Here is a 14,709-nt window from a genome sequence, read left to right on the forward strand (position 1 = left end):
GGGTTCTGTGCATTAAAAGGGGCAACCTGCTAGGGTCCCTGGGGAGGGGGATCAGAAGATTGCTGGCTTCTTCCATTCCAATGATCAACAGGGGGCTGCCTTGGTAAAGGACAGTTCTTGGACCAATGTCCTGTTTGATTACAGTTGAAACAAATGTCTGGTCGTGTGGGGGCTCTAGGGGGTGGGAGAGGCACAGAGGAATAGTAAGAAGATGTATAGGGAGTAAGGGGCATCATAGACTGTTGGGTAGGGTACATAGGAGAATCCCAAAGTCCATAGGGATGTTGTTGACATTTGGTACCAAACCCTCTTTCTGATGAAGGGCTTTTGCCCGAAATATCGATTTTCCTGCTGCCTGAACTGCTGTGCTTTTCCAGCCCCACTCTAATCTAAAATCTGGTTTCCAGCATCTGCAGTCCTTGTTTTTACTTACCAAACCTATTGTCTTGCCATACTGGATGACAGTATAAGGCTTCCAGTCGATAACCTGGCTGGGTTTGGAGTTCTGGTTTTAGGTCTAGCCCCTGAGATTGGGCAAATTCGGTCTTAACCTTAACTGTTGAGGCCATACTGTTGGGGTTCCCAGAAGTAACAGTTTTCTGCTGAATTGTTCAACATCAGCATCTTGCCAGTGAATGTTATGGGTTTTAATAGCTTTCTGTACCTGGTCAGGAAAGATGGTCATACATAAGGCATTAAATTGGAGTGATTGTCCTTGTGGGTACTGAGCATCACCAGAGTAAGCACCATAGCAGACCTTGAAGTGGACAAGGAAATCCTCACCTCCTTCACTTGAGCGAGGCTTACATGTGAGGACCTTACTCATCGATTGTACAATGCACTGCTTGATGGAGGCAGGTAATAATCCAGTCTGACTTATTAGGTTCACCTGGATGCATAAGCATGAGTTGGGCACAATTATTACATTGTAAAATCTCTAAGAACTTCACCATTTTTCAGGGGAAAGAGTGCTTTGAGGTGAAGGAAGTCTTGGGCAGTTGCATTGCAAATGGTCCTAGTCCTATTAATATAATTAATGATCCTTTTGGGATTCTTTCCATAGTCTGGAGCCTTATTGATGATGCTGGAAAGTTCAGGAGGCTTCCAAGGTTGATAAAGATTAACAAATGAATTTTATCTCTGATTCTGGGCAAGTGGGTTAGGGATGCTTCTATTTGGGAAATATCCCCTTCGTTATTTCATATCAGGGCGAGTGCGAGGACTAACAAAGGTCCCTAAACTTTGATTCATCAATGTCTTCAGAACTCATTTGTGGTGGGGCAGTGGCAATCAAAGGTGCCTTCTCAGGGTTCCCTTCATGTCTTAATTTTAGTTGATTTCAGGTGCGGGTGGCAATGAGATTTTGGTAACCTCGATCATCTGAATTCTCATTATGCTGGACAGAAGAGGCAAATGAGGAAAAAAGGTTACGGGCATTAGCACATTTGTCCGTAGAATAGGAAGGGGGTCCAGGTGCTTTCGTTTCATTGTGTGTGTTTGCTTTGGTCGTACTATGGGTGGGATTTGAAGTCCCTGTTGGGGAACTAGAAGAGGTCTGTGAATAGGAGGAGGGGGGCATAATAAAAGATCTCTTCTTCCAAACCCGATTCAAATTCCTCGTTTGCAGGAGAATCATTGTCCTCCAATAAGGGGTCTTTGGGATAGGTGGGGTGTAAAGAGTTGTTCTTGTTGTCTGTCTGGTCCTGAGTGGATGCAGCAGCCTGATTTTTATTTACTGGTTTCCTTTTTCTTTGAGACCCCTGAAGTTTCAGATTAGGTTGTGGTTTTCTGCCTTCCTTTTTTCTGATATTTTTTCTCTTGCCAACTCCAATTCTGTTTCTAAATGATGTGCTTCACATTTGTGAATTAGTTCTGCCCAATCTAACTCAAATCCTTCCTCAGTTAATGGACTGATGCTCCTTTTGATACAGTTTTTTCTCCATGATGACTGCATAGATTTTTCCCATTTTTCTTTCACTACATTTTTCCATACTGATATCGCTTCTCTCTTTTTAACTCCCACAACCTTTTCTCCATATCCCTTGTTCAACTTTCAGATGTAGATTTAGATCATGTGTGCCTCCCAGAGGCTAGTCTTAATTCTGCTGGGCAGCTGCACCTGATATCCCTCTTAATTGTTTCTCATAATTAGGATACATACTCAGTATCTCTGTTAAGTGGCAATTGCCCTCTATTATTTCCAGGGTCGCACCCATATTTATCCTATTTATTGTCTACCTTCACAAAATTCTTACCGTTGTCTCTTACCTTTTCAGTGTCTGTTTTAAACAAATCTCAATCGAGTTTATCAGGGTACGAGAGTGAAATCGGGGAAGCAGCACACAAAAACGTAGACAGAGAGAACCAAGCTATAACCTTACCTTGTGGGCCCATTGGTCTTGAGTCTGACCTTTAGATGAAGTTCCTCTTTTCCAGTTTCACACATACCCTTTATTGGAATTCTGCTTACAGTGCCAAATTATTAAAGTACGTATTCAAGACAGCTCTGACAAACCCTAGTGGACTCAACCTGTAAGCCTCTCAGTTTGTTCCAGAGATTGTATACTCTGGCAGTCTGGAAGATAAAACTCTTACAGTCAGTTTAGTTTAAATTATTACATTTATTTACCAATGGCATCAGTACTGCACTATAATAGATACCTACAAGCCAGGCTTGAGCTAAAGTTCTAAAACCTTTAGCAGAGTAGCGGTGTCAACTCTTACCCCTAAAAGCTCTCTCAGACTAGAACATAGAACAGTACAGCACAGAACAGGCCCTTCAGCCCACGATGTTGTGCCAATCATTGATCCTAATATATGTACCCTCAAATTTCTGTGACCATATGCATGTCCAGCAGTCTCTTAAATGTCCCTAATGACCTTGCTTCCACAACTGCTGATGGCAACACATTCCATGCTCTCACAACTCTGTAAAGAACCCACCTCTGACATCCCTTCTATACTTTGCTCCAACCAGCTTAATTATGACCCTTCGTGTTAGTCATTTCTGCCCTGGGAAATAGTCTCTGGTTATCGACTATCTATGCCTCTCATTATCTTGTATACCTCAATTAGGTCCCCTCTCCTCCTTTCCAATGAAAAAAGTCCAAGCTCAGTCAACTTCTCTTCATAAGATAAGCCCTCCAGTCCAGGCAGCATTCTGGTAAACCTCCTCTGAACCCTCTCCAAAGCATCCACATTTTTCCTGTAATAGGGCGACCAGAACTGAACACAGTATTCCAAGTGCGGTCTAACCAATGTTTTATTGATCTGCAACAAGATCTCACGACTCTTAAACTCGATCCCCCTGTTAATGAAAGCCAAAACACCATATGCTTTCTTAACAACCCTGTCCACTTGGGTGGCACACCAAGATCCCTCTGTTCCTCCACACTGCCAAGAATCCTATCCTTAATCCTGTACTCAGTTTTCAAATTCGACCTTCCAAAATGCATCACCTCACATTTATCCAGGTTGAACTCCATCTGCCACCTCTCAGCCCATCTCTGCATCCTGTCAATGTCCTGCTGCAGCCTACAACAGCCCTCTATACTGTCAACAACACCTCCAATCTTTGTGTTGTCTGCAAACTTGCTGACCCATCCTTCAATCCCCTCATCCAAGTCATTCATAAAAATTACAAACAGTAGAGGCCCAAGGACAGAGCCCTGTGGAACACCACTCACCACTGACTTCCAGGCAGACTATTTTCCTTCTACTACCACTCGCTGCCTTCTGTTGGCCAGCCAATTCTGTATCCCATTCCTCCTGACCTTCTGAATGAGCCTGCCATGGGGAACCTTATCAAATTGCCTACTTCTCCTTATTGCTACAAGCAAGCTGTCTTTATATAGAAATTGATGTTAAAATTATGTCCACATGTCCTTAATCAGATAAGCAGCAATGAAATGGCAAAAGTTTGTAGAGGAAAAGAATCTAATTGCCAGGTCTGAGTATGCTTGACCAATTACGCTACATGAATATCAAAGTGGGAAACTGTGATCAAGCCAGACCAAATGGTCAATTGCCTTTAGCTAGATAAACTTCCCTGTTAACAGTACATCATAATGAGAGATTAGTCTAAACTATGTGGAAAGGGTCATGAGGTAACTTCGCTCAGCTAACATGCCCAGTACCATTGTCCTACAAAATGGTTTATTTTTTAAAAAAATCATCATAGATTCACAAAGTGCAAATTAAATTCATAACATTCCCTGATCTCAAGCTCCAGGGAATAACATATAAAAAATTTATATGAGGTAATCTTTCCACCAACTTCCATCCTGTCTCTCCCTCTCTCTCTCAGTGTCCCTTGAACTCTTAGGGAAGTGAATGTAATCTACAGAAGAATGTTTTTTCTCTCTCTCTCACATATGAACATCTTCCAACTTTCTTACTATGTCAGTTTCAGCCCTTGTATTTTCCTAGCTTGAAAGGGTAATGAGACATTCACATTCCAGAACAGTCAAGATTAGGGAGCTGAGCTTCATAAATTCAAATCCGCTCGCTGTGGTATACATGAAAATGTATCAGGATTGTTCTATCACGTGCATATTTCACTCAGTGTATTAAATTACAAGTTCTTTTCTTATTGAGTATGAGTTTTGTTAATAGTCTTCAATATAAACCAGAAATTCAGTTATCCAACATCCAACATAAAATATGCACAGCTTCCACCATTTGGGGTGAAAAAGAAGTACTGCACAAGTGAACAAATCTTATCACCTTATTTACACTGATCCATTGACATAAGAACAGATGTCTTTAATTCTTCTGAACAAATGCACCCCCACCCCCCCCCACCACCATCACCACGGTCAAACACTTTCCTGCATATCCTGTACAGATGTGTAAGGCTACCAGCTTTCTCAAGTTGAGAATGACTGCCCTTAAAAACAAGTCTGCATTCAACCTGAGTAAAAAATGAAGTCCATGGGGATCAATAGCTGTAAGCATCCTGACACAATGGAAGTTGATGTGGTTATTGAGGGACAATCGTATCAGCCCCATTCAAATACTGCAGGTGTTCCTCAAGAAGATGGCTGGATCCATGACGAATTGCTTCATCTGCTCTTTCAGTAGTCTTGTTGTCATTATATAACCTCCTGACATTCAGTAGCATTGTCAAGTCCTCAACAATCACTATTATTGGACAACCACTAGCCAGAAACTTATCTGAATCAGCCAAATAAATGCTATAACTACCAGAGTTTAGGTGTTGTATGATATGTGGTTGCAATCTTGATGCCTCAAAGACTCTCTACCACTAAAAAAGACACTGGTAGTCTATGATAAAATAGTCTGAGTCATCATAAAATCTCTACAGTTCAGAAACAGGCCATTTTGGCCCAACAAGTCCACACCAACCCTCTGAAGAGTAACCCACCCATACCCATTCTCCTATCCTTTTACCCTATGTTTACTCCTGACGAATACACCTAATCTACATATCCCTGAACAAACATGGGCGGCATGGTGGCACAGTGGTTAGCACTGCTGCCTCACAGCGCCTGAGACCCGGGTTCAATTCCCGACTCAGGCGACTTACTGTGTGGAGTTTGCACGTTCTCCCCGTGTCAGCGTGGGTTTCCACCGGGTGCTCCGGTTTCCTCCCACAGTCCAAAGATGTGCAGGTCAGGTGAATTGGCCATGCTAAATTGCCCATAGTGTTAGGTAAGGGGTAAATGTAGGGGTATGGGTGGGTTTCGCTTCGGCGGGTCGGTGTGGACTTGTTGGGCCGAAGGGCCTGTTTCCACACTGTAAGTCTAAGTCTAATCTAATTATGGGCAATTTAGTATGGCCAATTTACCTGACCTGCACATCTTTGGATTTTGGTGGGGGGGGGGGAATCCAGAGCACCTAGTGTGTGCAATAGCTTTGAAGCATTCCTGCTTCCTGTTCACAAGTTACTTCTTTAAACTCTACAACCTGAGCTGATGAGTCAATGGTCAGTTTGCCACTCCAAGTTGGAAATAGAGTTGCACTGTTAGAGATGGCATCCAATATTAAATCAAGGTCTGTTTTCCCTCACAACCAATGCAAAAGATTTGAAAGAAATATTTCATAGAATGGGAAGTGTCCCAGTTGTAATGATGCAGCTCATTTAATAAGGTTGTGCTGTCCTTGGTTTATTTTCTCAGCGGGGTCATAAACCCAGAGACTTCAGGTGGTCCAGGTTTGAAGAGCATTTGACTATAGCTAACAGATACTGCCTCAGTCAAAAGGCTTTTGTGTTTGAAAAAAAACACTTGTACAATGAAAGGGGAGAAGCCAGTTCTCTCAGTTCAGCTTTTCTGTGGTTTGGTTTGAGCAGGCAGTCAGTTTTTGAAGTTGCTAGACCTAAGGAAGCAGTTCCATGCTGATCCTCCCTCTCTCTGACATCTCTCCTTTAAGAACCTGTGTTGGATTTTTCCTTCTTTTGCAATGAGGTGTTTATAGGAATTGTTGCAAGTATTTGGAACAGCAACATTAAGTTTAGATAATCTGTTGGATTTTCACCTAGGTTACATTACTCTGTATTCTGTTCTCTTTTGTTTGGGTTTCATTCGGCAATCTTGCAAATAGATTCTGTTTTGTTTAAAACTAAGTGGTTGGGTCAGGTGCATTAGTCCTGAATATCTACTTGCACTTGCTTAAAACAACTAGCAAAGTTAGGGTACGGGCTACTTTCTTGAAATGTTATGAGGGGGTCTGGCCTGGTCCATAACAGATTGGGGGTACAGGCGTGATTTGTTTGATAGTTCCAAACTGGAATTAGAATTGTTGGACTCAGAGACTGTGAGTGGCAGGTGTAAGTGTCTTTGTTCTGGGTGTTGGCTTTGGTTGGCTTAAACAGTGCTTGGGATACCAATGGTCCTTTCAATCACTAAGAGTTTTCTGGAGATAGAAGAAGTGACTTTGGGGAGCTTAGAAAAGGTGATTAAGGCCAAGCGGCTGGAATTAGCAGACGAGCTGCCTTCTTCCATAAGAAAAGGAGAGATAATTACAGCAATAGCTTGTCATTTAAATTTGCTGGAAATGCCATCACAATCTTTAGAGATGGCATCATTCAATTGAAAATGAAGCAGCTTGAATTAGAGGCAAAAGATAAGCAAAACACAAAAGAAATGAAACTGCTTGAATTATGATTCAAGCAGATGGAAGAGAAAAAGAATGAAAAGCCCTAGTCGAACAAAAATAAAAAGACAGAACTGTTTTAGAAGAACAAAAAGAAAGAGAGAGAGAGAAGAAAGAGAAAAAGAGATGAAACAAAGTAAGAGAGAGAGTTTGATCTTCAGAGATTGACACTGAGACATGGAAGTCAGTTTAAAAAGGTGGAGGTGAAGGCTGAAGGTAAGGAGGAGTAAATCCATGGTAGCCAAAGGTTTGGTCAGAAACTGTTTAAATATTTTCAAGTATTGCCTAAATTTGATGAGAAGGAGGTGGAAGCCTTTTCATCTCATTTGAAAAGGGGCTAAACAGATGCTGTGGCCAGTGTTATTTGGGTTTTTTTGATCCAAACAAAACTTATAGATAGTGCTCGTGGCTTATTTGCATCACTATCAGAGGAGGTGAAGAAAGCCATCTTAAGTGTATATGAGCTTGTGCCAGAAGCTGACAGACAACAGGTTTCAGGAACCTAGGAGGGATCCTGGTCAAACCTGCACTGAGTTTGAAAGGATCAAACAAGTAATTTTAACAGGTGGATAAGGGCATTTGAAATATAGCAAACCTATGAAGCTCTTAGAGAGATGATTATTTTGGAGCAGTTCAAAAATTCAGTTCCTGAAGTAGTGAGAACTCACATGGAAGAGCAGAGAGTTAAAGCAGCAAGATTAGCAGCTGAAATGGCTGATGATTGAGAGTTGGTCCATAAATCAAAGTTTAGCTTCCAAAATCAATTTCAATCTGTGAAGGATAGAAACTGGGGAAGAGAAATCCTCACATGGAAAAGGAACAATAGGGCTCAGTGAAGATCATAAGGATAACTTGCCACAGGGTAAAAAGGAAACCCTTGCAGGGAAAAGGGAAGTTAAAAAGTTCCGGTGATTTCATGCAATATAGTAGGCCATATGAAATCACTATGTTGGTGGGTTAGGAAAAGCACTGGGAAGCCACATATAGAAAAACAGGATAAGTCAGTGACTTTTGTTGGAATGGTAACGGAAAGCATAAAGGAGGCTAGAAAGCTGCACCAGAATGTACAACCTGGTCGGAGGTTGGTAAAGAAAGAAGTGCCAAATCTTCCTACACTATATACCTGCGAAAGTAGAGTTAGATCACAGAGGCCAAGAGCAGCAGGTAAAGAGTTACAATATTGAGAGATATAGGAACTTTTTCAATCTTTGATTTTGAAAGATGAGGAGATGTGTACCTCTGAAGAACTATTGCCAGAAAAGGTGCAAGTAAACCAGAACTCCACTAACAAACATATAGATTTGGACCCCATGTACCAAGCTCTCATACACAGAACCAGGAATGATATCACGCACCACAACAAATCAAGTCACATAATTAACAAGCGAACAGAACACCAACACTTCACTGGAGGCTCACTGATGGTGCTACCCAGCATGGTGATGAAACATTTGAGAACAAACCCACCAGCTTAGTGAGCAAACTTTCAACCTGTATAGTTGAAATTGATGACCTGATGATTTTTAGTCACACATGGAAGGAACATTTACAATATTTAGTAAAATTGTTCAAATGACTCGATTGAGTTTTTTGAAGAAGTAACAAAGAGGATTGATGAACGCAGAGCGACAGACGTGATCTGTATGGACTTCAGTAAGGCATTCGACAAGGTTCCCCAAGGGAGACTGGTTAGCAAAGTTAGATCTCATGGAATACAGGGAGAACAAGCCATTTGGATGCAGAACTGGCTCGAGGGTGGTGGTGGAGGGTTGTTTTTCAGACTGGAGGCCTGTGACCAGTGGAGTGCCACAAGGATTGGTGCTGGATTCACTACTCATCATTTATATAAATGAATTGGATGTGAGCATAACAGGTATAATTAGTAAGTTTGCTGATGACATCAAAATTGGAGGTGTAGTGGACAGCAAAGAAGGTTACCTCCGATTACAACAGGATGTTGATCAGATGGCCAATGGATGGAGAAGTGGCAGATGGAGTTTAATTTAGATAAATATGAGTTGCTGCATTTTGGGAAAGCAAATCGTAGCAGGACTTATACACTTAATGGTAAGATCCTAGGGAGTGTTGCTGCACAAAGAGACCTTGGTGTGCAAGTTCATAGCTCCTTGAAAGTGGAGTCACAAGAAGTTAGGATAGAGAAGAAGGCTTAGGGTTTAGGTTTGCTCGCTGAGCTATAGGTTCGATATCCAGACATTTCATTACCTGGTAACATCATCAATGGCGACCTCCAAGTGAAGCGAAGCTGTTGTCTCCTGCTTTCTATTTATATGTTTTCCTGTATCATTTTCTGAGAGGTTGATAGATGGTATCTAGATCTATGTGTTTGTTTATGGTGTTGTGCTTGGAGTTCCAAGCCTCTAGGAATTCTCTGGAATGTCTTTGCTTAGCCTGTCCTAGGATAGATATGTTGTCCCAGTCCAAATGGGGTTTTTTTTCCTCTGCGTGTAGGGCTACGAGGGAGAGAGGGTCGTGTCTTTTTGTGGCTAGCTGGTGTTGGTGTATCCTGTTGGCTAACCTTCTTCCTGTTTGTCCTACGTAGTGTTTATGGCAGTCCTTGCATGGAATTTTGTAGATGACGTTGGTTTTGTCCATGGTTTGTACTGGGTCTTTTAAATTTGTTAGTTTTTGTTTGAGAGTGTTGGTGGGTTTGTGTGCTACTAGGATTCCGAGGGGTTCTTAGTAGTTCAAAGTTTGTAAGAAGATTTGTGGCTCGGGTGCTCGTTGTTGCGGTTCTGTTCGCCGAGCTGGGTGTTTTTGTTGCAAACGTTTCGTCCCCTTTCTAGGTGACATCTTCAGTGGTTGGGAGCCTCCTGTGAAGTGCTTCTGTGCTGATTCCTCCGGCATTTATAACAGTTGTCAGTTGCTGTCCGCCGCAGTGGCCGGTATATAGGGTCTAGGTCGATGTGTCTGTTGATAGAATTTGTGGATGAGTGCCATGCCTCTAGGAATTCCGTGGCTGTTCTCTGTTTGGCCTGCTCTATAATAGTGGTGTTGTCCCAATCGAATTCGTGTTGTTTGTCATCTGAGTGTATGGCTACTAGGGATAGCTGGTCGTGTCGTTTCGTGGCTAGTTGGTGTTCATGGATTCTTCTGTCAATCCATTGTTCCTGAGTGTGCATTCTAGTGCTGCTAGGAAGTCTGCTGTCTTGGCGTCCCTGTGGTTGTAGTTAAGTACCTTGGCCAGTATTGTTCTTTCCGTGTCTGTGAGCTGTCTGTGGGAAAGGTTTTTAACCCAGGTGTGTGTTGTGGTGTCCTTTTCGTTGTGTGTTAGTTTGGCCATTTTTTCTTTTAGTGCCGTTTTTTTGCGGTGTGTGGTCCTGTTCTGTACTATGGTGACAGCCTGTTCTATGGTCCGGGTCCATTCCTGATTGGTAGTTTTTAAAATTAACAATTTTTGGTGCGCAATTTCTTGTCTGTATTTGTGGAGTCTGTTGTGAGCATCTGTAATCATTACCTGGATCATCCTGAGTCCGTTCTGTCTGGCTGTGTCCCTGGCTTGTGGGTTGTTGACTGGTGGTCTGTATCTGACACATTGTGGAAGGATTCGATTCTTTCGGCATTCATGCAGGAATCGGAGTTGTTCATATGTGGCGCTTAGGCGGTTAGCACAGGATTCCCATTTCCTGGCTTGTCTTAGGGTTCTTAGTGGTCTGGCTGTCATTTTTGAAACTTCTTTGATGTACGGTAAGGTGGTTAGGGTTTCTGGCTGTGTTTGGTCTGCTTGTCGTGGTTTGTTCTTGAGGAATCTGCGGACTATATTTTTTGAGTATCCATTCTTCTTGAATACATTGTATAGGTGGTTCTCTTCTGTTTTCTGAAGTTCATCTGTGCTGCAGTGTGAGGTGGTTTGTTGGAATAGTGTTCTGAAACAGCTTCGTTTGTGTGTGTTGGGATGGTTGCTGGTGTAGTTAAGTATTTGGTCAGTATTCGTTGGTTTTCTGTATACGCAGGTTTGTAGTTCTCCATTGTCCATTCTTTCGACTGTGACGTCCAGGAATGTGAGTTTGTTGTCAGTTTCTTCCTCCTTGGTGAACTTTATGCCTGTGAGGGTGTTGTTGATGATGTTAAATGTCTCTTCTAACTTGTTTCATTTTGTGATGACAAAGGTGTCATCTACGTAGTGGACCCAGATTTTTGGTTTGATGGTTGGTAGTGCTATTTGTTCTAGTCTTTGCATTACCGCTTCTGCTATGAATCCTGAAAGTGGAGATCCCATGGGTGTGCCGTTGGTTTGTTTGTAGATTATGTTGTTGAAAATGAAGTGGGTGGTGAGGCACAGGTCCACTAGCTTCATGATGTTTTCGTTGGTAGTGTGATTGATGGTGGTTGGGGTGTGTGTGATGGTCTCTTCTAAAAGTGTGGTGAGTGTTTCCTTTGCCAGGTCGATGTTGATGGAGGTGAACAGTGCTGTTACATCGAAAGAGACCATTGTTTTTGTCTTCCTCTATTTTGGTGTTTTTGATGATTTTTAGGAATTCCTGGGTGGAGTGGATGGAGTGCTGTGACTCTTCTACTAGGTATTTCGGTCTTGCGTGTAGTCCTTTGGCCAGTCTGTAAATTGGTGTTCCGGGTAGTGAGACTATGGGTCTGAGGGGGGGCTCCTGTTTTATGGATTTTTGGTAGTCCGTAGAATCGTGGGGTGTTGCTCCCGTCTGGTTTCATTTTTTGGAATTCCTTCTTGTTTAATTGTCCGGAATTGTGTAATTTTCTTAGGAGATATGTAATTTTGTTTCCTAGTTCTGAGGTCAGGTCTAGCGCCACCTGTTGGTAAGTGTTGGTGTCTGCGAGTAGTGCATTGGCTTTCTCTATGTAGTCCCTTCTGTTCAGGATGACTGTGAGCCGACCTTTGTCTGCAGGTAATATAACAATGTTTTTGTTTTTTTTGAGGTTTTCTAGTGTGTTCAATTTGTTTCCTTCCCTCTTTCGGCTCAGAGTAGGCGCAACTGTCTGTCTGATTGTTTGTTGTGTTTCTTCCGTGAGTTTGTTGTCCTTCAGTGTGGTTTCTAATGCCGCTAGGAAATCCTTCTTGTCAGCGTCTCGGTAATTGAAATTTAGTCCTTTTACTAGTACCGCTTTTTCTGTGTCTGATAGGGTTCGGTCTGATAAGTTCTTTATCCATGCCCCTGTGTTATCGGTTTTGTCTTTGTTTGTGAGTTCATCAAGTTTTTTTCTTCAGGTCCCGATTTTTCTTTTTCTGTGTTTGTCATTGTTTGGTGTTTATGGCTCGTTCTACTGCGTCTGTCCATTCTTGATTTGTTGCTTGTTTGAATAACGGTTTTTGGCGCGCAGTTTCCTGGTTGTATTTTTGGAGTCTGTGGTGGGCATCATTGATTAGTTCTTGGAGCATTCTGCGGCCGTTTTGTTCTGTTAAGCTTTTGGCTTGAGGTGTTTTTATCGTTGGTTTGTATTGAAGACATTTTGGCAGTACCTGTTTTTTCAAACATTCATGCAGGAAGTACAGTTGTTCATGGGTGGAACTCTCTCGGATGGCATTCCTTTCCCATCTTCGGGCAAGTTGTAGCGTGTTGCGCCCATAGGTTTTTGCAAGGTTTGTGAAGGTTTGTAGCTCAGGTTGAGGTTTAGGGTGTAGGTTTGCTTGCTGAGCTGTAGGTTTGATATCCAGACATTTCATTACCTGGCTAGGTAACATCATCAGTGAAGCAAAGCTGTTGTCTCCTGCTTTCTATTTATATATTTGTCCCGGATGAGGTTCCTGGGGTTTGTGGTGATGTCATTTCCTGTTCATTTTCTGAGGGGTTGATAGATGGTATCTAGATCCATGTGTTTGTTTATGGCATTGTGGTGGGAGTGCCAGACCTCTAGGAATTCTCTGGCATGTCTTTGCTTAGCCTGTCCCAGGATAGATATGTAGAGAAGAAAGCGTTTGGTATGCTTTTCTTTCTTGGCCAGCGTATTGAGTACAGGAGTTGGGAGGTCATGTTGCGGCTGTACAGGACATTGGTTCGACCATTGTTGGAATATTGCGGATTATTGCATGCAATTCTGGTCTCCTTCCTATCGGAAAGATGTTGTGAAACTTGAAAGGGTTCAAGAAAGATTTACAAAGATGTTGCCAGAGTTGGAGGATTTGAGCTATAGGAAGAGGTTGAATAGACTAGGGCTGTTTTCCTTGGAGCATCGGAGGCTGAGGTGTGACCTTATCGGGGTTTATAAGATCCTGAAGGAAATGGATAGGATAAATAGACACAGTCTTTTCCCTGTGCTGGGGGAGTCCAGAACTAGAGGGCATAGGTTTAAGATGAAAGGTGAAAGATATAAAAAAGACCTAAGGGGCAATCTTTTCACGCAGAGAGCGAATGGAATGAGCTGCCAGAGGAAGTGGTGGAGGCTGGTACAGTTGCAACATTTAAAAGGCATTTGGATGGGCATATGGATAGGAAGGGTTTGGAGGGATATGGGCCAGGTGCTGGCAGGTGGGACTAGATTGGTTTGGGATATCTGGTCAGCATGGATAAGTTGGCCCAAATGGTCTGTTTCCATGCTGTACATCTCTATGATTCCATGACTTCGGCAGGCAGACATGGTGGTCAACCTGGCTAACAGTGAATTTGCCAATCCCAAGTCACCTTCCTGGGCCATGCTATTGGACATGGACAAATGGCCCTAAGGAATGCAAAAACAAAAGGTAACTGGGAGGTTCTCATACTGTCAACAAAAAGAGTAGTACTACGAGTGCTGGGACTGAATAGATTTTATCGCAAGTTTGTGCCAAATTTTAGCATGTGGCTGCTCCACTCACTGAATTGCTAAAGAAAGGCAAGAAGTTTCAGTGGACAGCAAACTGTCAGAAGACATTTAATAGCCTGAAAGCTGTGTTAACCACTGCCCTGGTGTTAGCCACATCTAATTATGCAAAGCCATTCAAGGTGGCTATTGATGCAAGTGATGTGAATGTTGGTGCTGTGCTCTTACAAGAAGATGATGAGAAGATATTTCTCCAGGAAATTGAACAGTCATCAGCAGTAATATTCGACAATTGAGGAGACTTTGAGTTTGTTGTTGGCGTTACAACATTTAAACGTTTATGTTATCAGAAATGTACCTGAGAGAATCATATACACGGTTCATAACCCATTGAAGTTTATGGAGAAATTTAAGGGCAAAAGTCCTTGACTGTTCAGATGAAGTTTTTTGTTACAGTCATTCAATTTGAAAACTGTGCATGTGGCTGGATGAGAAAACGTGATTGCCAATGCATTGTCGAGACTTTAATGAGAAATGGAGGTGTTCGGTGGAAGGAGAAAAACAGACTGAAACAGACTGTAGTTGTGCATATATGCTTGGTTGTTGGCAACGTAGTATATATGGGTGTTGCAGTGTACAAACAATTTAAGGTTAACGTTTGTTTTAAAATGAAGCCACCTTTGGATATTGATGGTTCTTTTGTTTAAATAGGGAAGGTGTGATGATGTTGCTCCTTTAACACTGTTGTATGTCCTTTGGATTTCCTTTTCAGAGGGGTTGTAAACCCAGAGACACTGGGAGGTCTAGGTTTGAAGGGCTTTTAGGGCTAATTTGATTATAGCTCACAGATACTGCCTCAGGGAAAAA

The sequence above is a fragment of the Hemiscyllium ocellatum genome, chromosome 10, assembly GCF_020745735.1.
Source record: "Hemiscyllium ocellatum isolate sHemOce1 chromosome 10, sHemOce1.pat.X.cur, whole genome shotgun sequence".
Lineage (NCBI taxonomy): Eukaryota > Metazoa > Chordata > Chondrichthyes > Orectolobiformes > Hemiscylliidae > Hemiscyllium > Hemiscyllium ocellatum.